Here is a 25,009-nt window from a genome sequence, read left to right as displayed (position 1 = left end):
GGCCGGCCCTGTTTGTTTTCTTTGAACTATGGGACTTCGAGTCTTTACATTTAAAATGTGAAACACAAAACTACACGTTCTAAAATAGAATAAAAACAGGACTGGATGACATGCTCAGTCTTGACAAGTGGAAACTAGATAACTTTGCGTTCTTAAACATTACATATTTTACTAATAACCAGCTTAATGTTCAATTGATCAACCTCTGGAGGGTGAACGATTAAGAAATCCCTAAGTGGATAAGATCGAGTAAACTTCAGGTTTCACATCAATATTACCAGGCACAATAACCTCATGAGGTCTCCTGTAGTCTGTCATCTCGAGCTATCCCATGTAGTTTCGTTTCATTTGTGTTGCTTTCTTTCGTGAATGTATAACTTCCGATCCGTTTTGGTTTTCACTCTTAAAAAAATCACGTTTACAAGTTTCAGGAAGCGCGGCCGTAGCAGGAAGGGATAATTTAGCTCACACCTAACACTTCGCAGCCATCAAATCATGTGAGCCGTACCTATGTGTCCCTCACACCCGCGGCCCCTCCCTCCCGCCCTTTGTGTCAGATGATCTGACAGTGCCAGGCAACTCCCTCACGCTTGACTCTCTGGAGTTCCCCGCCTCCAATAGCTGCAGTCAGAAAATAATGGCCCCTCTGTTTTACTTTCGGTTTCTGTTCGTCCTTCCCTCTTGTTGTGCTAGCGCTTCTCAGAGGTAGACAGTAGCGACAGGCAGCTCGCAGAGTGGCTTGAGCACCGTTTTGCTCTATCGGGACTTCTTCAAAAGGTATTTATTTATATCTTCTAAGCACGCATTCTTACTGTCGCCGCTTTCAACGAATGCACCCGTTTTCCTTGCACCACTTATATGAACGCATTTTGGTGTAGTTTTAGCCCCGGTTGTGTACTAAAATTGTCATGTGCTGTTCATTGTTTTCAACGTGTATTTGGATGTGCAGATGAAAATAATGTCCCGAAAAGTTCTTTCTGCGTGAATCGGCCTTACAAAGAGTACATTATACACTGATAACTGTATATTCGAAGAATGGAGAACAATAATTGGACTTAACATCAGATGGGATTGTCAGATGGGATTGTCCCCTCGATGGCACTTGACAAGTGAGTGAATAGGGAGCCTGGGGTGTCGGTCCTCTCTTGTACACATACATGCCAACATTCAGTGACCAAAAATCTGTAGGAATCTTAAAGTTTCAAAAATAGTCATTAGCATAATGATGACATCATGGGTAATGATGTCACATCAATTTGACCCTCACAGTACATTTTGTCAGTGAACTTTGACCTTATGTCATCACAGGAAATGACTGCATGTGACATATAGCCTTGAAGAGATCACAGTAAAGTTCAACATAATAGTTGGGTAACACCCCCCCCTTGCGTATAGCGGAAAACAGAGGCATCTATGAGGTGCATACATTACAAGGGAGACAAAGAAATACAGGTGGGGGTTATTAGCAGCCGATTATCACGAGATGGCCCGCCAGCAGGGAGCGGAAACAGGAAATACCCACAGAAAAGCTATACATCCTTCCATGTCAGCAAGTGCATGCTGTGGAGGAATTAGTGTGAAAATTCAACCAGGTGATAACACTTCTGGATACCCCAAAGGAAGTGTTGGCCGCAAGGGCTCCCACAATGTGGGAAAGAGTGGCAGGATTGGAGTGGGCAACCCAGAAAGTTAAGCTGGGCTTACCGAGTGGGAAGGAGTGGCAGTATTGGAGTGGGCAACCTAAGAAAGTTAAGCTGGGCTTAAAGGCAGGCAATGGAATGCAGGCTATTAGGTGGGTTTGGCCGGAAATGTTCTGATTACTTACCGGTAATCTTCATTACTCCTAGTCCTACTCTTCCTCGTCACAGTACTTACCTCATGAGGCACCCGCCTCCGACACAGGACCTTCTTCTATTTCTTCTTATTTCTATAACTCCTCCCCCCACACCCACGTCACTTAGTTTCATATTACCAAGCCGTAGCATGGGACCTTCCCCGCAGGGAGGGTGAGGAGGGTCGTCAGTACTGTGACGAGGAAGAGTAGGACTAGGAGTAATGAAGATTACCGGTAAGTAATCAGAACATTACCTCCACGTCCACTCTTCCTCGTCCCAGTACTTACCTCATGAGGTATACCAAAGCAACAAACGGGGAAAAAGGTCCCAATGAGACAAGAGTCAAAACAGTGCAGAAACACACACCTTTAATAACTCCAATATTACATCCCCACAGACAAAACTCCAACCCCGAAGGAACCAACCCCCGAGTGGGAGACATTCAACCTATAGTGGTTGATGAAGGTGCTCTGATCAGCCCAAGTGGCAGCTCTACATATCTCCTGTAGAGAAACCCCCCTAGCATCGGCCCATGAGGCCGCCAAACCTCTGGTGGACCGCCCCTGAACGTGCGCAGGCACAGGCAGGCCCGAAGCCACATAGGCCATGGAGACCACAAGACGGATCCATCGGCTAATGGACACTACAGATGCCTTACGCCCAGCCCCAGCCGGGCCAAAAGTAATCAGAAGACTGTCAGAGCGGCGGAAAGGGGCAGTTCTAGCCAAGTACTCCAACACCGCCCGCCGCACATCAATGCTATGCCAAGCCACTTCTTCTGGCGTTTGCGGATTTTGAAAAAAGGCAGGGAGAACCAGATCCTGAGAGGTGTGAAAACGAGAAACAACTTTAGGGAGAAACTTCGGATCACACCTCAGCACCACCGAGTCTGGCAGAACCCTCAGGAAAGGGGGGTGACATAACAGAGCCCCAATCTCCCCAAGCCTACGGGCAGAAGTTATGGCAATCAGAAAAGCAGTCTTCAGCGTCAGATGTTTCATATCAATTTCGGAAATGGGCTCAAAAGGAGGCCCTTGAAGAAACTTTAAGACAAGAGGGAGATCCCAAGGAGGAAGCCCCTTATAAGTACAAGGACGGGAAGAAGAAAAACCCCTGAGCAACTTCCCCACCAACACCTCCCCATCCAAGTGCCCATCAGAGTCCCCCAAAAGGAATTTTATGGAGGCCCACTGAGAGCGAAGCGTGGAAACCGCCAGGCCCTTGTCAAACCCATCCCGGAGGAATTGAAGGATAGCGGGGAGGCCAGAACGCAGGGGTGGAATCCCAGACCGCCCACACCAGTCCCGGAAATGGCTCCAATGTCTGCCGTAAGCCTTCAGAGTGGAAGGTCTAAGAGCATTCATTATGGAATCCACCACAGGACCAGAAAACCCCTGAGATATCAGCCTAGCCCGTGCAATATCCACACTGCCCATTGTATCTGGCGGACCCCCAACCGTAGCTCCCCCAGAAGGGGACAAGGCCACTTCGGAACCAGCCAAGGCTCCTGGCACCGAAGCTCCAACAGAGAGGGGAACCAACTCCGGCGGGGCCAGTACGGAGCGAACAACAATACAGTCACCCTGGATATTCTGATGCGCTGAACCACCCAAGGCAGAAGAGGAATAGGTGGAAAAGCATAAAGGAGACCCTGAGGCCACTGCACAGAGAGGGCGTCCACCCCCCACGCACCCTCTGTCTGAAAACGAGAGCAGAAGAGGGGAACTTTTGCTGAGGCTGGAGACGCAAACAGGTCCAGAATAGGGGTCCCGAACCTGACACAGATCTCTGCAAAAACCTGGGTCGAGAGGACCAGTTCCACCGAGGAGGGAAACCGGCGGCTGAGTAGATCCGCCCGAACATTGTCCACCCCCCTGATATGTGAAGCCACCAGGGACACCAGATGTGATTCCCCCCAAGCACCTATCTGAGCTGCCAGGGCATTCAAGGAGCGGCCGGAACCCCCTTGGCGGTTGACGTAAGCCAAAGCTGTCGTATTGTCCGTCCGGACCAAAACTGCCCGGCCCATCAGCAACCTCCTGAAGTACACCAGAGCCCGGAGAATGGCACACAACTCTCGCCAATTGGATGTCCGATGGCTCTCTTCCGGATCCCACAACCCCTGAGCAGAGAGAACTCCCAACGTAGCTCCCCAGCCCCTTCCACTGGCGTCGGTAGTAAGTGTGGTCACCGGAGGAATGATCAGGGACACCCCAGCCCGTAGTTTCGGAACCCTCAACCACCACTGCAGGGAGACCCGCAGCGCCAGAGACACCGGAATCAAAGCCTCGAAAGCTTGAGATGAAGGGAGCCAGTGGGAGAGAAGGTAGGACACCAGGGGGCGTAGATGAAGACGGGCCCAGGGAACTAGAAACACGCAAGAAGCCATGTGCCCCTGCAATTTCAGCAATAGGCGGGCCGGGACATACTGCCTCCCGAGAACCCTGCCCAGAACAGTCAGCAAGCGACGGACCCTCTCCAGGGACAGGAACACCTTCCCCATCCTGGTGCAAACCTGTGCACCAATGAAAACTAGATCCTGAGAAGCCTCCAGTTGGGATTTCTGCCAGTTGACCAGGAAACCCCAGTCCTGTAATGCCTGGCAGACCAATCGGAGATGAGAAATGACAGTCTGCCGGCAGGACGCTTTGACCAACCAATCGTCCAGGTAGGGAAATATCTGAATGCCCCGCAGATGTAAGTGCGCCACCAGGGGAGCCACCAGCTTGGTGAAAACTCTGGGGGCAGATCGCAGTCCGAACGGGAGCACCCTGAACTGAAAATGTCGGGATCCCACTGCAAAGCGGAAGAACTGCATGTGCCAGGGACGGAGAGCCACATGGTAATAAGCGTCCTGGAGATCCAGAGATGTCATCCAATCCCCCTTTATTAACATCGGAAGAATGTTCTGTAAAGTCTCCATCTTGAAGTGTTCCTTTTGGACGAAGCAGTTCAGGGCTTTGAGGTCCAGAATTAGACGGTACTTACCCGAAGGTTTGGGGACCAGGAACACCCGTGAGTAGAACCCCTGACCCTGTACAGGGAGAGGAACGGGCATGATGGCCGCCTTCAACATTAATTCGGAGAGCGCGGCGTCCATGGCCAACCTCTTGAGCCGAGACCTGGGAACCACAGTCCGAACCATGCAATGCTGGATAGGAGGAGACAGAAAATGCACTCGATACCCCCATTGTACTGTGTCCAGAACCCATGAGTCGGAACACCACCTTTCCCATACTGGAAAAAACTGCCGGAGCCGCCCGCCCACCGGCAATTCCAAACCGTCAGGACTTAGGTGCCGGGCCAGGACGTGAAGAGCGTGGAGGACCCCGACCCCCCCTAGCCCTCCGAAAAGAATGTGATGAGGAGCCAGGAAAAGACCTGCTGGTCACTGGACCAGCCCCAGAGGAAGATTTCTTGGCCGTTGAAGGAGGCTTGCGTCGAAGTTTGTCAGCATGTTTGTCCGCCCTAAAAACTTTGTGCACCTTATCCTCAAGGCAATCACCAAAAAGCCTGGACCCAGTGAAAGGAAGTTTCAGGGCAGCCGCCTTCTGAGACCCATCAGTCTTCCAGTCCCTTAGGTGCAAATGCCTCCGGGCAGATATACCAGCCCCCATGGCCATGGCTGAACCACGCACCCCATCAAAAGCCAGATCAGCCAAAAACTCAACCTGTCTCTGCATGTCTGTAAGCAAAGGGGCACAATCAGAGCCTTCATTGACAGCCTTTTTCAACTCCCTGAAACCATTCAACACTGTTTCAGCTGTGTAGGAACCATAGATATTTGCTCGAAGGGCCAGATGCGCCCCTGCATGAACCTTCTTAAGGCCGGAATTAACTCGGCGGTCCACTGGATCCCGGACGGCCGCCTCCTCGGCCGACATAGAGGAGCGACCCACCAGGCTGGCGAGGATAACGTCGACCTCAACTGGATCAGACAGCAAAGTCTCGCCCTTCAAAGGGTAAAGTTTGGACATGAAGCGGGGCATTGCAATCTTCTCCGGGTCATGCCATTCCCGGAGGATTTTTTCCCGGATATCGGAAACCAAAGGCAACCCCTTCCTAGGTGTATGCCTATACTGGCGAATAGAAGGGTCGGCCCCCTCCACCGGCACCAGGGGCTCTGAAAATCCCATGCAATCTCCAACTTGAGCCAGCACCTCCTCCACTCCCTCTCTGTCCAGATACTTCCCTTCAGCATCAGCCAAAGAGGAACAAGAAGAGGCCGAAGACTCAGCGCCAGAAGAAGAGGAGGATGAGGAAGACAGACGCCTGCGCTTGTGTCCATGAGCGTGTGTGCGACTCCCTCTACGATGCTTAAGCAGCTTCTTCAAATCCTTTCTGGTCAGGGAAAAACGCTTAGCCTTCTTCTTTCTCTTTCTGTGTAAATCAGGAGAAGAGGAAGACGAAGAAGAAGAAGACAGGACCAGATGCCTGCTCTTTGCAGAATGTTTTCCCATGTTGAGTAAGCCCAAAAACAGTGACCAAGGAAGCCTGCTTCACCAAAGACCCCTGCACACTGAACCAAGGCTCCACATACAAACAATTGCTAACGTGCCTCTCCCACATTCAAATAGAGGCCAGAAAGAACAATAACCAATAGGAACAACATCAATTAATTCCTATGGCAACATGCCTGCAGCATCAGAGGAGGAGCCCACCCTCCTCCGGAGCACCAAACAAGAAAAAGGAGCCGCCAATCCGTGCACAACCTGCCCATGCAGCATGGCCATGCAACAGGAAAAACATGCCCCCCTTCTCCTTACCTGAACCCGGGTCCGTTCTCCCAGAACCCGGGCCACGATGCCCTGCGCTGGCCAAAGCCCAGCAGAAACCAGGCAAGGCAGCCTGACTCAACCGGGTCCCAAGCCCCGCAGGGAACCCAGGAGTCTTGCCACACCTGAAGGAGCCGAAGGCCCCGCCACACAGCCCCACCAGGGGGCCAGCATTCGGAGCTCCCCAGCGCCCCGCGCCGGGAAGAAAAAACAAGCCCAACCTGCCGGAGGCAGGAAAAATTAAACTAAGTGACGTGGGTGTGGGGGGAGGAGTTATAGAAATAAGAAGAAATAGAAGAAGGTCCTGTGTCGGAGGCGGGTGCCTCATGAGGTAAGTACTGGGACGAGGAAGAGTGGACGTGTTCCTTCTAATAATTTTCCTCTAAATGTGGCCATGGAATGCTTGAATGTGCACACTTTTCCTGAAAGTGTATTGAACAGAAACTGGTTGTGCACCCCAATGAAAGAGATAGGAATGCGAGAGTTTCCTCTGCTGAGGGGTGAAAAAATGCAAAGCTGAAGCGCGCGCACTGTGCTCAGTTCACTTATGAACAGAAATACTGAATGTTGAGGGTATAAAATTGTTTTTGGGTGTGTTCGGAAGATCCCAAAAGTGGTTATTTTTTGGAATGTATTTTTTTTAATCAGCGATCCGCATTGCAGTGAAAATTGCAACTGTCAAACAGAATACAAGAACAGAAATAAAGATGCAATTCTTCTTGAATTCCCGCTTGTAACTTTCTCGGTTTCTCTCTCTCACGCTGCTCTGTCTTGTTTACTCCTTTCCTGTGTGGGTCTCTCACGCGCACCCTCTTGCGCGGGCATAGCGACAGGAAGCCGAAGGGCCAGAATACCTGGGGAAGTTTAGGGACCTGACTGCTGGAAGCTGAAAGGCAATGCACTCTTTCTTGCTTGGGGCACTTATCAATGAAATTAAATATATCCGTGCATTTATTCAATCAACTGTTATCTGGGCGCTTTAGGAGTTGTAAAAGATTTGAATATATATATAACTGCCCTAAAAAGCTGCCGGTAACAGGGAGAGGGTAGAAGAGAAAAGGGACAACGTAATAAGAGATGGAGCGAGAGAAACCCTTTAAAGAGAGAGAAACAGACTCCGGAAGCAACTTAATATCCTTATATGAGTGTTTTTATTCAAAATTTAACAACTACCGGACTGTGCAAAGTTGTGGGATTTCGCCACCATTTTGTGAAGTGTACATGACCCTGCCCTGATGTCGTTAAACAAACACTTACAAAGTAATTTACCATACCTGGTGCTCAGAGATTGGAGAGAAGTTCAGAAGAATTATTTTGTGAGACTCACAGACCACTCTGAGCTTGGAGCCGTCTGTCACAGCACGATGTAAGGCAGGCACTGGCAGCTCAGAGAGGCACGGTATGCTGGCAGGCGCTGTCACGCTGATGCTCTGACATTTCGCCGGGACCTCAATCAGGGTGGCAGGGCAGATGGTCTGTTTCATGCCAGGCAGCGCATCAATCAAAATGAATGGGCCATTAACACGCCTGCTCTGGAGGATGCTGCTCTGGGCCTCAAGCAGCCAGGCCTATAAATCGGTAGGTTTTGACAGGAATATCGGTAGGCGGTAGGACTGCTTAAAAAGCATGAACCTACCGCCTGAATCAGTAGGGTTGCCAAGTATGTGTACAGGGTCTTACAGGCAGGCCCTCTCCCCCAGGCATGGCACTGGCGCAGCACTGCAGGAAAGCACGCAGAGACAGGGTCATATAGTACTTGACTGGTGAACGGCGGCTTCTTTCTTCTTCTTGCTGACAGATTGTATCCATCAGCAGTGATTTTTGGATCTCAATTCTTTCGGGTTGAGTATGTAGTCATGAGTTGGGTTTCTTCATGGTGTGTGTGGACTTGTCACAGTAAGGCTGGTTTCACAGGGTCTTTGCATGCGCGGATAGTGGTTGAAAGCGTTTGTAGTGGTGGCAGTGAGTCTTCTGATCAGAGGGTTCGGGGTCTGATCCAGACCTCGGCAGAAGTTTTTGCTCATCTTCGCTAGATGTTCGTCCAGCATCTCGATGTCCAGTTCTCTGTGAAGGTTTGCTATCCTTGTGAAGAGTCGAGCTCCAGATGCTATCTGCATGGCCTTGTTCTGGACTATCTGAAGACTCTTCTGGTGTCGCTCCTGGCAGGTCATCCATGCTGGGGAGGCATACTTCATGGTTGGTCTGATGATCGTCTTGTAGACGTGGATCTGACTGGGAGCTATGTGCCGCTTTTATTAGAGGCACCACGTGGTGGGGCCATGTGCACCTAACATGACACAGCACGAGCACAGGAGGGGCTCAAGTCACAACATTCCTTGTCAATCGTATAAATTAAAACAAAGACAAACTCATTTTTCAACACAGTCCATAATCCATTTATATTTTTACATGGTGTTGGACACTGATCTTTTCTTTCTCTTATACCACTTTAAGCCCACTAGACGGGCGTCCGCGCAGCATCAAGGGCACATCAATGTCCATTGGGGCATAAAATAAAACACATACCAAACAATGACATAATGCTGCATTCTCTACAGCGCCAAACACATAATCCTCAACTTGTCTCTTTGATCACCTACAATAGTGTCCACGTTAGGGTCAGGCAGTTGGCTTTTGGGTGGTAGACACTAATCACCCACATTCAAACACCCAGTCAATGGGCACTACACACATGTGATACACTTTTATTAGTCCATTATCAGCTTAAACCGGAAAATCCACACCTGGGAACACCGGGGGACACATCGGTTTCAGCTCCTTGGTAGTTGCGGGAGACTGGTTGCTTCATGGTTAACGGGTCCACCTGATGCATGATCTTCCTTGCTCCCCCAGGCGGTTGTTCTTGTTGCCTCAGTGCAGCAAAGGCTGCACCGCCTCCCCTCCCGACAGGGTTTCTTCTTCTTAGTGCAGCATAGTCTGTGCTGCCTCCTTTTCTCTCACCCTGGTGAGACATTGATGTTTGTGGGCAGGGGCCGCTGCTAATCACCCTCATGACTGCCTTGCCCCATGTGGCTGCACCGCCCCATTTCCTTCCCCAAGCGGGAGGCTTCTTGCAGCAGTGCGGGATCCTCTTTGCTCAGCCGCACAAGCACCCTCTGTTAGGAACGATTTCATAATTGTATGTCATTTTCTCTCCATGTGTCAACCCCCAACCTTTTGCTGCTGTTTAGACACCATTGACTGACTTTGCCAGAGAAGCACAGCCTTCAGCTGCACTCCTCTGGGCTTTCGCTCACTTTTTATGGGGAAACTGACATGCCCTTAAGACAGTCAGTTATGGGAGACTTTGTTTCCCTTAGTCCTTTCCTCATGTTGCAACCTTTGTGCAACATGTAACAAGTGTGCAATGTATCTTACCATACAGCACACTTGGGTCTATAGTCATTTCCAAAGGCCCTAGGTACTCTCGCTGGACTTTTTATGAACTGTGCAGACGTGTCATGGACAGGACTGGTGGCAGCTATCTTTTCGGAATTCTTTTTAACACTTTCCTGCCATGTTAACCGCGTTTGGCACAAATAGGTGGCCTGGCTCCAAAATGGCCATGCCACGAGGTTGTTTCTCCTGTCCTTTGGCCATCTTGCCCCTTCACCGTCCCCAGGTTGAGTTGACCCGGGTCAGTCCTTATTTGGTCATGCACTTTCCTGTGAATCCCACTGCTTTCGCGGGCTTCTGCATGCCTTGTGTGTGTGCCTCCAGGATGTGGGCTGGAACGTCTGGTTCCAATACATGTCCTGGGTGCCAGAGAGTCTGGAGTGGCATGAATGCCTGGGACCACCGTGGTCCATGAATAGAGTGTGTGTTTGTGAGCAGATCTCTCATTGGGTCCTCTCCATTTTGGCGCGAAGGGAACTTTGGATAAGAGGAGGCTGAAAACACCACTACCATGTCGATCTCCTGAGTTCTCACTGAACAAACAATAGGATCCAAGTATCCTGCAACTATGAAGCTGTGTCGAGGAATCGCTGGTGACCCGCTGGAAGGTTTGGAACCCTAAGCCTGCTGTCGTCCTGTTGGACTCCTCTACATCTGGTCATCCTAGAAGGTCTGCGAAGACGCTTTGACCCATTGGAATAGTGGGACCAACTATTCTCGGCACCTTCATCAAACCCTGTAAGTAAGCTTTCTCGGAAGTGTCCCTGGGCCAACAAGTGGACTGACCAGCTTACCCAGTTGCTTTGCTCTGTTACCGCCGCCGTTTCGAGGAGGCCCTCGGAACTTGGTATACTGCTAGCTCTGTGTCCCTGGCACCCTCACACCGAATTTCGTACACTTGGCGTTCCCAGGTCTGAAGTGAGACGAGAGCACCAGGACCGGAGTGAACGCGGTTATCGTGTTGCCCTGCCGCGGCAACATCCTTTGAAAGTCTGCTGCATTTGTGACCCTCTTGTCCCTGAAGCCTGCTGCAGTGAAACTGGGTTGATTCATCCACTCGGAGCGTAGAAATCGCCACTGTCCCGTTTGGGAATCATCGCTGTATCTCAGGAACTAAAAGGTGCTGAGACGTCCTTTTTGCCGCATTCAAACCTGCAAGCTAAGTGGACTGACCTGCTGAAGTTTGAGTCTGCTTGCGTTGGGGACCAGTGAGTACTCAATACCCCAACTGGTGGCCCCTAGCACAAGGTCCCATTTTTACACACGAGTGGCCCCTGAGGGCTCCTCTCCTTTCCACTGCTATTGCGAAATAGCGACTCCATCCCGAACCCTGAAACTGGTTCTGCCTTCAAGTGTAGGTCCTTCTTGAATAGTGGGAACTTGTTCTGGCTTCTGGCCCTCTCTTCTTAGGACTTGGGCTGCCTCTTAGTTAGGTGTATTTTCGATGTCGAACTGGGCCTAAAGAGTATCTGCACTGCCTGTTTCCTTCCCCTCTAGGTTGGCGACATATTTCGTGCATTTAACCCTTTAGACCCACAATGGTCTTGTATATACATTGTATTGATAGTGTTGTGTTGGTTTACTTAGTGTTACTGTGATTATTTTGTTATGGGCTATGTTACAAAGGCCTTGTAATAAATGTGTCCATATTTTTGATATAACACTTGTCTGGAGTAATTTGTAAGTGTCCTTGTTTTGTGTGCTCACCGAGGTCCTTCAGTCATCCTCACCCCTCCTGAGACTTAGTCTTGACCGCTTACCATAGCTACCCTGATTGGTCTGTCTTGTGCAGAGGTTAACCTGTTCCAAGAAACTAGGCTGGCCTTCTGAACCTCTGCCCCTCTACCACCGGGGAGGCCAGCAGTCCAGGTGCACGTGGGGGGGGGATTTAGGGGGGGGTGGCGGCATCACACACATTGGGGGGGCCGACAGTGGAGGGGGCTCACTAGACCCGCTGTTTCATGCTCCCGGCAGGAGCGAGCTTGAACAGGCACCGGGGGGAGGCTTGCATCCTGTCGGGAGCAAGGATGCATCCTCTTTTGACCGGGTGCTAACTCCCCATGTGGGACCGAGATTCGCCACGCTGGTCGCTTGGCAGGGATGGCCGAGCCTCTACATGTACAAGATTGGCGGGCGCCGAATCCCATCCTCGTCGCCAGTTGTTAAGGGGGCTGGGGGTGCCGGCCCGGTCTTGTGCAGGGCCTTAAAGACAGGTCCTCTGCCACAGGCATGGGGCTGCCGCAGCGCTACATGAAAGCACACAGAGGCAGGGTTATATGGTACTTGACTGGCGCACGCGGAGCCGTGTGCCATTTTTATTAGAGGCACTACATGGTGGAGCCACGTGTGCCAAACACATGACATGGCACAAGTCCAGGAGAGACTCAAGTCACAACATCGAGCAGCTGTAGTAGGAGCCTTAGTGACTAGTCACTTGGACTGCTGTAATTCACTCCTTGTCCATGACCCAGAAGTACTTGCCATGACTCTGACGTACTTCGCTTGCCCTGGAAAACCTGCAGGTCTAACCAGGCCACATATTATATTTCAGATGTGAGATCCCAAAATATGGTACATATGAGGGCTGTTCCCAGTGCCTCAGAACCTGCCCTCAACCCCATGGGCAACTCAACGTACCAGCCCACTGTCCCTGCCGGTTGGCCTACAGGGCAGATGACCACATCCTAACATCTAACATATTATGGCACTATGATGTAATCCAAACTGTTTGGGTCCCTGTCAACATCGCCATAGTGAGAGGGGCCTACTGGCTCCTCGCACTCCCCTGAAATATTGAAAGACCATTAATTCTAAAGATCCACGCTTACCACGCAGTGAACTATTGGCCACCTGGGTGGACGATCAATGCTGCCACGAAATTGCAACCCGGTTCGACTAGCAGGTGCAGCGGCCCACTAAATTGCCTGTTAAGGATGCAGACCAAAATATACAAGAAACCTTTTTCCAGGGAAAATCACGGCAAGCATCAAAATTCAGAGAATGCAGCAGGTGTCACCTACCTCTGCATACTTCCTGCCTCATCCTATAGCTTTACTCTTCTTGCTTTCAATGGATGCAATAGGGCCAAAGGGTCTGTCATGGGTAGCCTTTCAGGGCTATCCTGAGCCACCATGTCCCAGTAATGAAGTAAATGGTGCACCAACAAAGCTGCCAACATTAAAACCTGCAGGCATCTACTGAAACCAGCCTGAAGTAGTAGTAAGTCAGAGACTCATAATCAATTCCCCTACTTGCAAGGCAAAACAAACCCCTTTATGCATCCTGCTATTACCCAGCTACCAATACAGGATGGATAAGCTACTACCTACAATACATGAGACTTGCTGTCCTATTCAAATTGGTCTTTTAACCTCAGCCAATATCGTCTTGAACTACCAAGATTACTGTATAACTACCCACATAGGCCAAAGACACAGAAGACCTATTACTTGCCTTGCAATTTTATGTTCCACCTTTTCACGCCAATCTGACAATCCTGCAGGAGGCTCAAATAAATCCATCCCATTGGTGCCATGTTGAACAACAGTTGAATGGGTAATGACATGGATGTGCCGTTGCGACACCCAACCTAAAATTATCGACCTAGGAACTCCACCTAAGAACACACCCATTATTGGCCTCCTCCTGCGATGCACACTGCTCATGAAAATTCTTCTGTTGGCTTAAGAAAAGTAACAAAATTGAGAAAATTCCTTTGCCTGGTCGGCCTGCAGAAGGCTATGACCGTGGGCAACTTTTGCTAGCTCGATAACAGATACTAGACCCATCGCCCCTGGGCTGATTAATTTTATGCACTGCTTTATTGTATAGGGGGATAAAACCGTACACACTAAAGCATGAGCTCCTGCTCCACAACAAGATCCAAATGGCACCAGCCACCATTCATCCGAGCCACCATTCATCCGAGTCTAGGGGAACATCTAAGAGTGGGTCAAATAACGACTGTCAAAGCTATCCACCGCCAAACTGTCTTACCACTAACAAAACTACCCTTCCCGTTGTAAGGGTGCAGAAGTAGGACACTGTCATAGCGGTGGCATTTTGGTTGTTAAAGACTTTTATTTACACCAGCAAATGTAAAAGAAAAACATATCTTTCCCTACTCTCCATAAGGGGTTGCCCTACCTCAACAAAAAGACTAAGGACTCTGTCAGGATGTCTAGTTGAAATCAAAATAGTCCACCGTCCTGTGTCAAAATGCCTATTTGCAACCCTCCCACATGTAACTAATAACAAAGGGATAAAGGGACTTCTGGTCCAGAGGAATGGCCTTTGTCCAAGGTTCAATTCTGCTCAAAAAGCTCAACATAAAATTCCAAGTTCAATCAAAGCAAAAAGTTCCAACAAAAGATCTCTAGGCAACCCCAAGGGGAATGACTTCCTTCCCCTGGTCACAGTATTTGCAATGCTAAGTGGTTTCTCCTCTCCTGGCTCTCCACAAAGATCACAGTACCAAGAGGACACCTCTTCTACCTTGGCTTCTCCAGGTTCTCACAAACACCAGGGGTGAATGACCCTCTTCTCTTGGTTACAATGTTCACAGCACCAAGAGGACAGCTCTCCTCTCTTGGCTTATCAGGATTCTTACAAACAGCACCGGGCGTAATAACTCTCTTCCCCTGGTTACAATGTTCACAGTATTTCTCAATATACAGTTCATGAGCTTCTTAGCACCCCCAGCCTGCCTGGTATACTCTCCTGCCAGGCGTTAGGTCAGTCTTTCTTCCTCCACCTAGGTCAAGGGTAATATTTTCTCTTCCCCTTATTTGCTCTTCCTGGCACATTTTCCCTTCACTAGGTACTGCCTTGGAAGACTGCCACACAGTTCAGCTGGCAGCCCTGTTGCATGCTCCTGCCAGGGACTGCCTTGGGTCCTAGACCCCTCTACTTTGGCTTTTCACATATGGGTCCAAGACCCTTCTCTCAGGTTTGCCTTGTAGCTCAGCACTTTGTTTACATGCTTCCTTAGACTTCAGTGGGTCCCTGGCACTTCTGTATTCTCGTGTGGCTTCCCCAGTTTCATATGAGTCCCGGGCCCTTCTCTCAGATTTGTCTTGTAGCTAAGCACCTTGTGTGTGCGTGCTACCTTAGACTTCAATGGGTCATTGGCCCTTCTCTTTGGGGTGCTCTTTCTCCCCTTCCCAACCACAGCCTCTTCGCTGTACCTTTCCAGTCACCCTCTGCATACCTTTTGCACTTGGTCCATGATGTTTCCTGTCCTCAGCAGCACTGGCAAGCTTCTGCTGCTTCCCTTGGGCTCTCGCAGTCTTCTCTCGGTGGCTCCCCAGCTGATCTCTTCCTGTGAGGGAGTCCCCTATTTCCCTTAGTCACTTGCACACTGCTGGCACTCTAGGGTTCCCCTCTTTTTTGGGAGGCACGCTGGTCTTCTTGGTTCCCCCAGTGAGGAAGACTCCAGCTTCCCTCAGTTCCCCACATGCTGCTGGGGATCAAGGGCACCCCTCCTGTCTGGTAGGCACACTGGTCCTCTTGGTTCCCCCAGTGAGGGAGACTCCAGCTTCCCTCAGTTCCCGACAGGCTGCTAGGGATCAAGGGGTCCCTCTCTCGCTGGGTAGTGGGGTGGTACACAGCCCCTTCTGTTCCAGCACAGGATTACTGCTCCTCCAGGGAAGGCTTGACAATGCTTCCTGGTTTCCTTCTATTTGTACTGTAGCTGGACCAACCGGAATCCAGCAACTAGGGTCAGGTGATTGGTGGGGATACTGCGTTCTCCCAGGGCCATCGTCAACGGTCCCCAGAAGAATTTATTTCCCTGCGAGTTATGTGTGACACTGCTCCACAAATAGCATGCAAATAGAAAACAAGCAGATCACATATTTGGTATCGATCTCCTTTGTACAATTAATGTGACATCACTGTTAAAGAGTCAATGGTACATCATAATGATATGATCCTACATTTAACTAACATCTCCATCAATGGGACATCCCACATCAGAATGGAGATATATATAAATATTACACGGCCCACGGTAGTGGCCGTTTAGTTATGGTTAAGTCTGCTCGCTGGGCACAGAGCTTTGCTGCCAACATGGCTCCCGCCTTATCCCCTTTTTCGAAGAATTTTTGTCTTAGGAGTTGGAGGCCTGCTACAATTTTACCCATCTCCATTTCTCTCTGTTCCTGCCGCTTTCTTCGGGCCATTTCCAGGTCCCTCTCCTTCTCTTCATCCCCCTTCTCTTCAACTCTCTCCAGTAGGCGAATCTCACATCTCAATTTGTGGGCCAGGAGGGTTCCTAGTTCTCTTCTTGGTGGCTCCTTCACTAATCAATCTATCACGCCACGTGGCTTTAGCTGCCTCCCATACTGTCTACAGTCTTACCTCCCCTGTGTTGTTTAACTCAAAATATTCTTTAATGGCCGTCACTATCTCTTCTCGAAAGACTGTGTCCCTCAGTAGGAGTTTGTTGCATCTCCACAGTGATTCTTTCGATTTTAACCCTGACATGATAATGTCTGGCCAAACCAGGTCACTGACCAGCTAACCGGACGGTGATCACATGCGTCTGTTCTGCTCATATGCTGATGTTCCAGCAATATGTAGTCAATCCTGGTTCTAGAACCATGGACCGTGGAGTAGAATGTATATCCTTTGTGGCTGCGTGGGTCTCCCTCCAGAGGTCTACCAACCTGTGGTTCCACATTAGATCCGAAAACCCTTTGTATGGCTGTCCCCCTCTGAACTTTCAGCTAGGGTCCAATCTTCAATCCGCCCACATGTTAAAGTCCCCCCCCAAGAAGAGAAGTCCCTCTACCCTACCCAGTACCTCACCCAGTGCTTCCTTAATTAATTGCATCTGGTTCACATTTGGGCAATATATGGCTGCTACCGCGATTCTAGAATTGTCCAGGTTTCCCGAGACCACGATCGCCCAAACTGTCGCCTCAGTGAGCCTAAAGTTTCTGTGGAATAAAATCCCCACGCCTCCCTTCTTGGTGGGGCCTGATGCCCAATAGGTCTGACCCAAGGATGCGCCTTTCCTCTCCTTTCACCGTTCTAATTTCTTGCACTAAGAGTATGTCTAGCCCCACATTCTTCATTTCCCTCCCCAGTATTGAGAGCGCCTTGTTGGGGATTTAAGGCCCTTTACATTAAGTGATCCCAGCCTAAGAGTTTCGACCCGGCCTCTTTCCTCATTGTCTGCCATCAAGTGAAATTCTCGAGTTCACACCCCTACCGGCCATGTGGAGGCTGCTCCGCTCTTCTCTTGTGTCGGAACTGCGTTGTGCCTGATTACCTGCCACCTCCCCCTCCCCTACCTGTCCGATACGCTTGCCATTGGGCAAGCCACTTGAGGAAGAGGTCCTTTGGGCAAGAGTGAGGGCAGACAGTTCTTGAAAGATCCTGATTGTATCTCCCTCAAACGAGAAGCTCCCCAGTCTCTTTGCCTTTTCTAGTACCTCCATCTTTTCTCTATAGCAGAGGAAGCGCACCACGGTGGATCTTGGGCCTCTCCCTCCACCTCCACCTCCCCTATGAGCTCTCTCCAGCTGGACTTCCTTGCCCCCCTCCAGCGTGAAGAGTTGATTTATTAAGCTTTTGACTATCCTCCTGACGCCTGCTGCTGTCGCTCTCTTCTGTTGGGTCACCCCTAAAATACGCAGATTATTTCGACTTTCCCTATTTTCGAGGTCGTCCATCTTTAGGAGCATGTCTTCTCTCATTCCCAGGTCTGTCAGCCTCGCTTCATATTTCATATCTAGCAGTTCCGTCTGGAGATGATTGTTCTCCATTCCTTCCATTTTCTCTTCGAAGGTGTCAACTCTCCCTTTAAGGTCCACTATTGAGGCCTGTATGTCTGTCCTTATGGCCTTAATTTCCTGCAGAATGTCCTTCAGGTCATCCTTGGTTAGTGGTGCTAGAAGAGGGCGTTGCCTGCCGCCATGGTGTCGTGCGTATTGCCTGGTTCTACTCGCTGTGTTGATTGTGGCCTACGGAAATGCTGAAGGATACAATTTTGTGGGTGGGCACTCATGGCTCAGTGGTGTCTGTCCATGGTTGCTCCAGGTTTCCGGTTCCCTGAATCCCTATATCCTAGTCCAAGCTTCCAGGATATCCTGTCTGTCCCCCCGGGCACCTCCCCACAGGCTCCTTTGTTTATTCCTGTGTGCCTCAGGCCCGGATCTGGTTTAGTCTTGACGGAGCCCCACTGTCAGCCGGGGTCCTTTGGAGATTCCTCTGACACTGTCTGAGGCCTGATTTTGGCCAGAGCCCTTCGCGTTGTGCCCTCTTCCTTTGCATCTTTCTCCCTTCTTCACGTGGCCCCCTCTCTTATATGGCTTAGTGTGGCTCATGGCTCTCTCTGTCCCCCCTGGAAGTGGAGGGGGGGTTGTGCAGTCCGGCGCTCTTAATGAGATCTGGATGACAGGGTTCCTATCCCCTTGTTCATTTCGCATATTTGCTTTGGTAACAGGGGAGGGGTACTCAGGCCTCCTCTAGTTGCGGGTCTGTGTCTCGTCTGCGCTTCTGTTACACTTGAGGGTTGCTTTTTACCCCCTTCTTCATCCCTGGGGTTCACTGGCCGGCCTTCCCTTCCAAGGTTGGGACCCACGCGTTTACCCGTCTCGGGAGTTGTGTGGGCAGGGGGTTGGGGGGGGCAGGGTGTCCAGTTCGCACTCTCGACACCCTCAGGGCCGCCGCGCTCCCCCGTGTACCCCTCACCTCTTTTACTGGCGCCTTCCTGTGCGGAGTTGGGCCTTGTGCTGCGATCTTGGGCGATGTGCAGGTTCTGCACCTTTTTTCGGCCCGCGACTCCAGCAGGCCACTCTCGCCCTTCCTGGTTTGGGGGTGGCGCCTCCGCTCCCGTTCAGAGGGTGCGCTCTCCCCGTCACGATTGGGTCTCTCCCTCGGGGTCCGCTTCACTTTCGGCACTGGGCTGCGCACACCTCAGGGGATCTCCGGGTGACTACCTGGCCACAGCCAGGGCCGCAGGGCTCCCCGCCGCACACCCGGGTCCTCTCACCTCCCGGTCTCAGCTTGTTTTGTCCCCTGGGGCTCTCTGTCTATGCCGTGCTCCGCCTGCTCCAGGGCTCCCATTCGCTTGGGCACGGACTCACTATTTGGAGGATTCTGTCTGCTTCTCGGGCATAGCGCAATTCCGCCGTCCTCGGCTGTGTCGGCGAGGTACATGCTCCGATGCGCAGGCCAGCGCGCTCTGGTGTCTGCCGTGTTTCTTGCTCCTATGGCTCTGACCCTCTCATCTGGGGTGCCATTCAAGTTGTCCATCGATTCTTTTCTTCCTGGGGGGTCACCGGCTCAAGTTCGAGGCTTCACGGCCCCTTCTGCTTTACTGAAACACTGCTGTGGGTGATGGAAGCTCAATAGGCCTCACGGTGTGGACGGAGCGCGAGCCTCACACGTCCGCCATGCCACGCGCCCTCTAGCGGTCTCCCCAGTAGTTTTCTTTAAAATAACAATATGTAAGGCAAAAAAATGTGTGATATCTATGTCCGCTCCGTGGACACACTACCATGTTCGCTCCGTGGACAGGACAGCGATTGGATAATCGGCGTGTGTCATGTCCGCGGACACGCAACGTGTTGTCTGATTGGCTGGGATGAGGCGTGAGGTGCGTCAAATTTTTTCGATGCGCCTGCCATATTGGATGCCCGGACATGTGCTGGAAGAGAGCATAAATCCAATTTTGGGGAGTGTGTTGGTGTGTATGAGTGCTTGGAGAGAGTGGGGGGGTAAGGGATGGGTCAAATGCTGTATTGTTTAGGTGGGAGAAGGCCGTGGTGTGTTCACGATGTCTGCGGTCACTGTGGTTGTCCGCGGACATACTAACACTCGGACATACTAACACTGGGCGCACTACTGGCTATTTTACTTTAGTGTGATGTTGGTTTTGGGTTGTTAGAAAAGCATTGGGTGAAGAGGGTATGAATTGAAGAGTTTGTGCGTTGGTTGTAATTATTTTTTAGAATGTTAATTGAAGTGGATAGTTTTGAGGTGGATGTATTATGTTTTTGGGTTGTGGTCATTTGGTAGGTGTTTGTTTCTATGGATGTGTTATGCTATGGTGGTTGTGGCCAGGGCCTAAAGTCTTGGGTGCATGGCCGAAGGCCATAGGCCATGCACCCAAGACTCCAGGCCCTGGTCACAACCACCGCAGCATAACTCTACAATGCTACCAAACATTTTGATTGTGGTATGTGGGCTGCTTAGGGGATATGTTTTCAAAAATGCGAGTACTGATTTCTGTGGTGCTTGGAGAGGGGGAAGAGTCTGAAATAAAGTAAGGTTTGCAAGGAAGTACCTGGTGCTTGTGTTGCAGACTGAAGGGAAGGGGGGGAGATGTATGTCTTGCTTTACAACACTGTACATAGTTGTAGACGATGTGATTGATATGACTGCACCTGTGCATAGTTGAATGCTGTTGTGAAATCTAGAACGGAATGGGCAACCAGCTGGAATGAGAGAGCTGTCTAGATTTGAAGAACACTTGTGTATAGGCGCGTTACAAATGCCATATCATATCATAACAGTTGTAGAGGTAGTGGTGTTGTTTCAGCTGGGAGCCTTTGAAATTATATTGGCTCTCTGTCTGTATAAATAAAGATGCATGTACTCATCCTGGCTGCGGGTCATTTTATAACACACTAGAATGCCTTTTTCCATAATGATACTGTTATTTCTCCCATCTTTGAACATGAAATGACAGTATGTTAGATAGCTGTGTGTGTTGTGTCTGATTATTAATATAGTCATTTGTAAAGGAAGTTGAAATGATAGAATGTATGTGAAGTATGCAGAATGTATAGAAAGGAAATTTTATGTACATCTTATGCACTGTAATGCATTAAATGCTATCATGGTTGTAATGTGGTTAAGTACGTAGCAGTGGTTACAGAAATGATATAATGAAAGAAGAAAATACCAGTTTGCACATTGCAGTTAATAATGTGGGTAAATAAAAATCTGGAGAGCAAACAACTTTGCAAGTAACACTTGATCATAGCAGATGGGAGAAATGACAGTAAGCTTGTTTTACAGGTTGCACAGGGTGGCAGTTACGTTGTTTATATGCATTTATAGAAGAGATGTACATGTACCATACATGCCAATCCTCCCGATTTGGGCAGGAGACTCCTGATTTTTCCATGAAAAATATTATTTTTTTCACGTTCTCCCGCCGAAAATACATCTTTGCCCAATACATTCTTATGACACAAGTGTTGTCTCCTGATTTTTTGGAGGAAATGTCCCTTCCAGGTGGGTCGGAATGTTGGCATGTATGATGTACTGTTGAAAAAACATTCATACCTGTACTTTGTGTTCATGCATGTGGATGTGCATGAATCTGCAAGTAGAAATGTTGGAGAGTTTACTAGTACTTGCTGTAGGTGCTTTGCAGTTACAGCGTAATTGTACTCAGAGTGATCAACCGTACATCTAAAGTGCTGAATTGTGATGATGGAGTTAGATGTAGAGGTCTTGCATGTGATTGGTGGATGGTTGTGTGACTGCTTAACAGTAGCCAATGGTGCAGAGAGTGAAGTGGAAAGGGTAGAAGGGCTGCCCCAGTGTTACTTACGCACTCCGCGGACAGCGGGGCTGTTCGCAGACAGGACACATCCGGGGCTTCCGAGCATGAAATGGGAGTGTATTTGGAGGATTAGTCAATCAGGTGTTGAGGTTCTGCTTCGTATTGAGAGAGGCTGTGTGTAGTGAAGATGGCGGAGCTGGAGAAAGTCAGGGTGGTGGTGCTTGGAGATATGTTTGTGAATGGTTTGGAGCAGTATGCTAAATCTAGGAATGTGGCTAACCATTTTGACACAAAAGGAGTGGAAGTGGTGTGGTGCACTGTGCCTGGTTTTAATTTGCAGGCAATGCTAGAAGTTTGGCAGGATATGGCTAGGTATTATAGTCCACATGTGGTTTTTCTGCACTGTGGTGCTTTGCATTTCGGCTATGTCAGTGCCCCTACTTTGTTGCAAGATCTGCAAAACTTGGTTCAGGCAGTCATGAAAGGGCTTCCAAATGCGAAGGTTATTTTTTTTTGCTTTGGTACCTAGGGCAGTATGGGACAATAGTTCTGTTTTTTTGTCCTCAGCAAAATGTTGGTAGGTGCTTAATCAACCGAGGCATGTTTGCTTTTATGACTAGAGCTGGCATGTTCTTTTGCAACAATGAGAACATTGACTCTGGTAATGTTGATTACTTTAAAGAAGATGGCATGTCTTTATCTTTTATGGGAAATGCCATGCTGGTTTGGAACATAAGGGTTGCTTTGGAGAAGCTAATGTGAAGAGTTTTGGAGGAAAATAAGGGGGAAAAAAGGTGTTTCTGAAGCATCCGCAAAAAAAGGTTCTTTTCAGAGCCAACCTCAAAGGGGAAATGGGGCACACTAGTTAAATGTTCAGTGATGTCCTGAGTGTTAGTCTTAGCAGTGCACGGTGGTAGCGCAAGTTATGATTGCTTAGCTTACCATAACTGGTGAATTTCAGGGGTTTTTCCATTTTACTTGGAACCATAACGTCCCTTTAACAAAGTTTTTTTTCACTGAATATATATATATTATAGGGTGGAAGTCGCCATGCTATAGTTAAGGTGAGTCGGACTCCAATAGGAACGCCGAAAAAAAGATTTGCTAATAATTTTTGACTCGTGGACGGATTTGGCAGAAATTTTGAAGACAATTAGAGACACGCAGACTGCAAAGTTTGGTAAAGATTTGTTAAAAAATAAAAAAAAAGTTATTAAGAACCCCCTCACAACCCAAAACAAACAAAGTTAGGACCTACTTCCCATTCATTTTCATTTTCTCATAGACAAAAAAGGTCAATTTTTGACACACCACACAGTCCAAACCGCTGGACGTAATTGGACCAGGTTTGAAACAGCTTGTGCACAAAGCGTTGACTTGAGGCCTTTTTGTGGTTTGGGGTTATTCCGCCCAGTAGTTTATTAAATATTTGATGGAGAAGGGGCTTTAGCAAAACTTTCCACATATGAAATTCTTTAGAATAATGTCATCAGATTAATCAATTTTGAATATGTACATTTAAAAAAAATATAAAAACAGGACATGAATGCATTGAGAGACAGAACAAATTAAAATTCATATCATCTAGTGATATATTTCACAGAAATGAAAAAGTGGCCATCTTTTTTTTTTATCGATGCAAGAGATAGCCACGGCTATAGCCGAGGGTATCGGAAAATGAAACACAGGAAAAAGCCATTTGCAGGTCAAAAAAACATGCAAATGCCATCAGTCTAGAGGTGGGGGAGGAGGGGGTAAGAGGATACCAAGTGACATTTGGGACCAAGTTTGCTAGTCAAAGCTTTTCTGTAACCTCGGCAGTGGACAGAATTTCTGCAAATAGCCGACATTTCACAGCAAACTGCGTCACAGAAACAGTGTCTATTGTGGTGGAATGGGAGATGGCAGGGGAGTTGAGGGGGGGCACAGAGGGGAGGGACACTTGGAGAGGGCCTGGGGGTGGGGGGCAGGAAAGAATTTTGTTCTCACCCTTATTCCAATATTTGTGGCTATAATATGACTACAGATAGTCAAGGGTATCTGTAATTCCGTACCCACGGTTATAAAAAAAATATATATTTTTACAGCTACAGTGACATTGGGGGTGAAAAATCAGTTCTACTCTGACCGGCTAAACTCGACGCATTCCCATTGCAAGGACCAAGAGGATATATTAGAAGAGAGGGGATTCACAATGGCATTATGGGGGATATAGTATTTAGGGGAGATAAATGGGAAGGCGCAGAGTTAAGCCGGTCCCGAGTTCCCCAATGCATTGAATTTCAGGGGTTTTGTTGCAATACGTTTCTTACCTTAACTGATCATTAACTAAAGTTTTTTTCATTGAATATATATACATATATATATATATACACACGTGCGCATTTAGTGTAGATTTAGCAACAGAGGTGATGCTCATGCTCTGTCATCCAGAAATTGCAGATTCTATGGTAAATTGCATCCTAAAATCCCCAAACTTCGACCAAAGTTTAGCTGTAGTCTTTGTTGATATGACAGAATTTTCTTGCTGCGCAATTACTGCTGTCTTTTTCACAATGATGTAAACAGAGGTTAACTAAGATCTGTAACAGAGCATACCAGACATGTGCACCCTTAAGCCTAAAATAAGACTCTGCTAAGAAAACATGTAATTCCAGTTACAGGTGCATAACAAGAATTGTGCAATTATACTGGCCACGTCTGGCAAGCACGTACTCTATTTACCATCCTGGGACTAAGAGGAACCAACCGTCACCTCCTGCACATTCACCGATAAACGCAGATGTCAAATAAGACGATGCACTATACTAAACCACATGCCCACAGCCATCATACACATTTGCCTGAATTAAATATGAACCAGTTTTCATCCAAAACATTATGCCAAACAGGGATAACTGGAAATCGCTGAAGTAGTCCATTAGGCAGTAGCCAAAAACATCTCACCATTCATATAAAGCACATTTTTGCTATGTTCGCCTCAACCCGATGCCATGATTGAGCTAAATCGTAAATGCCAATAAAGAATAACGGTTGATATGTTTTTTACTCTAACTTATATCCAAGGCAGGTTATGCTGAGTAAAAGAAGAAAGCAAAACATAAGTGTTAACATTATAGTCATCAAAACCATAACTTCAATTACAACAGCATACATTACTCACTAACCCAATTTGTGCAACATCCACAGCATGCCCTTACTCTCTTGCTATGAGTGGCCCATTTACGTTATAATGTTTGTTCTATGTAAAGCTAATTGGTAAACGTCTTGCTATCGGTGCTGTAAGCCGAAAACCATTATTGTTATTTTCTATTCTAAATGATCCCAATATCCATTGTCCGTGGTGAGCACTGACTGGTTCATGGGATCACTTCACTTCTCCCCAGTGGGGAGCCCTTCCCTGTGAGGCTAGGGAGGTGCACCCACTACCCAACATTCCCCCTCGGGGTGGCGGAAAGCAGGACCTCACAGGGAGA

General features: G+C 48.8%; 1 protein-coding gene across 4 annotated transcripts in view; it reads left to right on the top strand.

Moving 5' to 3' along the window:
• Positions 1-644: 644 nt before the first annotated feature.
• RNF112 (ring finger protein 112) overlaps positions 645-25,009 on the top strand; it is a 680,823-nt gene continuing 656,458 nt past the window's right edge. For 3 of the 4 annotated variants that reach the window (XM_069651835.1, XM_069651833.1, XM_069651836.1), the window contains exon 1: positions 645-777. The gene's annotated coding sequence lies outside the window, so the exon portion shown is untranslated. The remainder of the gene's footprint in view (positions 778-25,009) is intronic. The other variant, XM_069651834.1, reaches the window with a different exon arrangement.

This window comes from Ambystoma mexicanum, chromosome 3p, assembly GCF_040938575.1.
Source record: "Ambystoma mexicanum isolate Mex_15411 chromosome 3p, UKY_AmexF1_1, whole genome shotgun sequence".
Taxonomy (NCBI): Eukaryota; Metazoa; Chordata; class Amphibia; order Caudata; family Ambystomatidae; genus Ambystoma; species Ambystoma mexicanum.
This window is presented reverse-complemented; position numbering and strand designations above follow the sequence as displayed.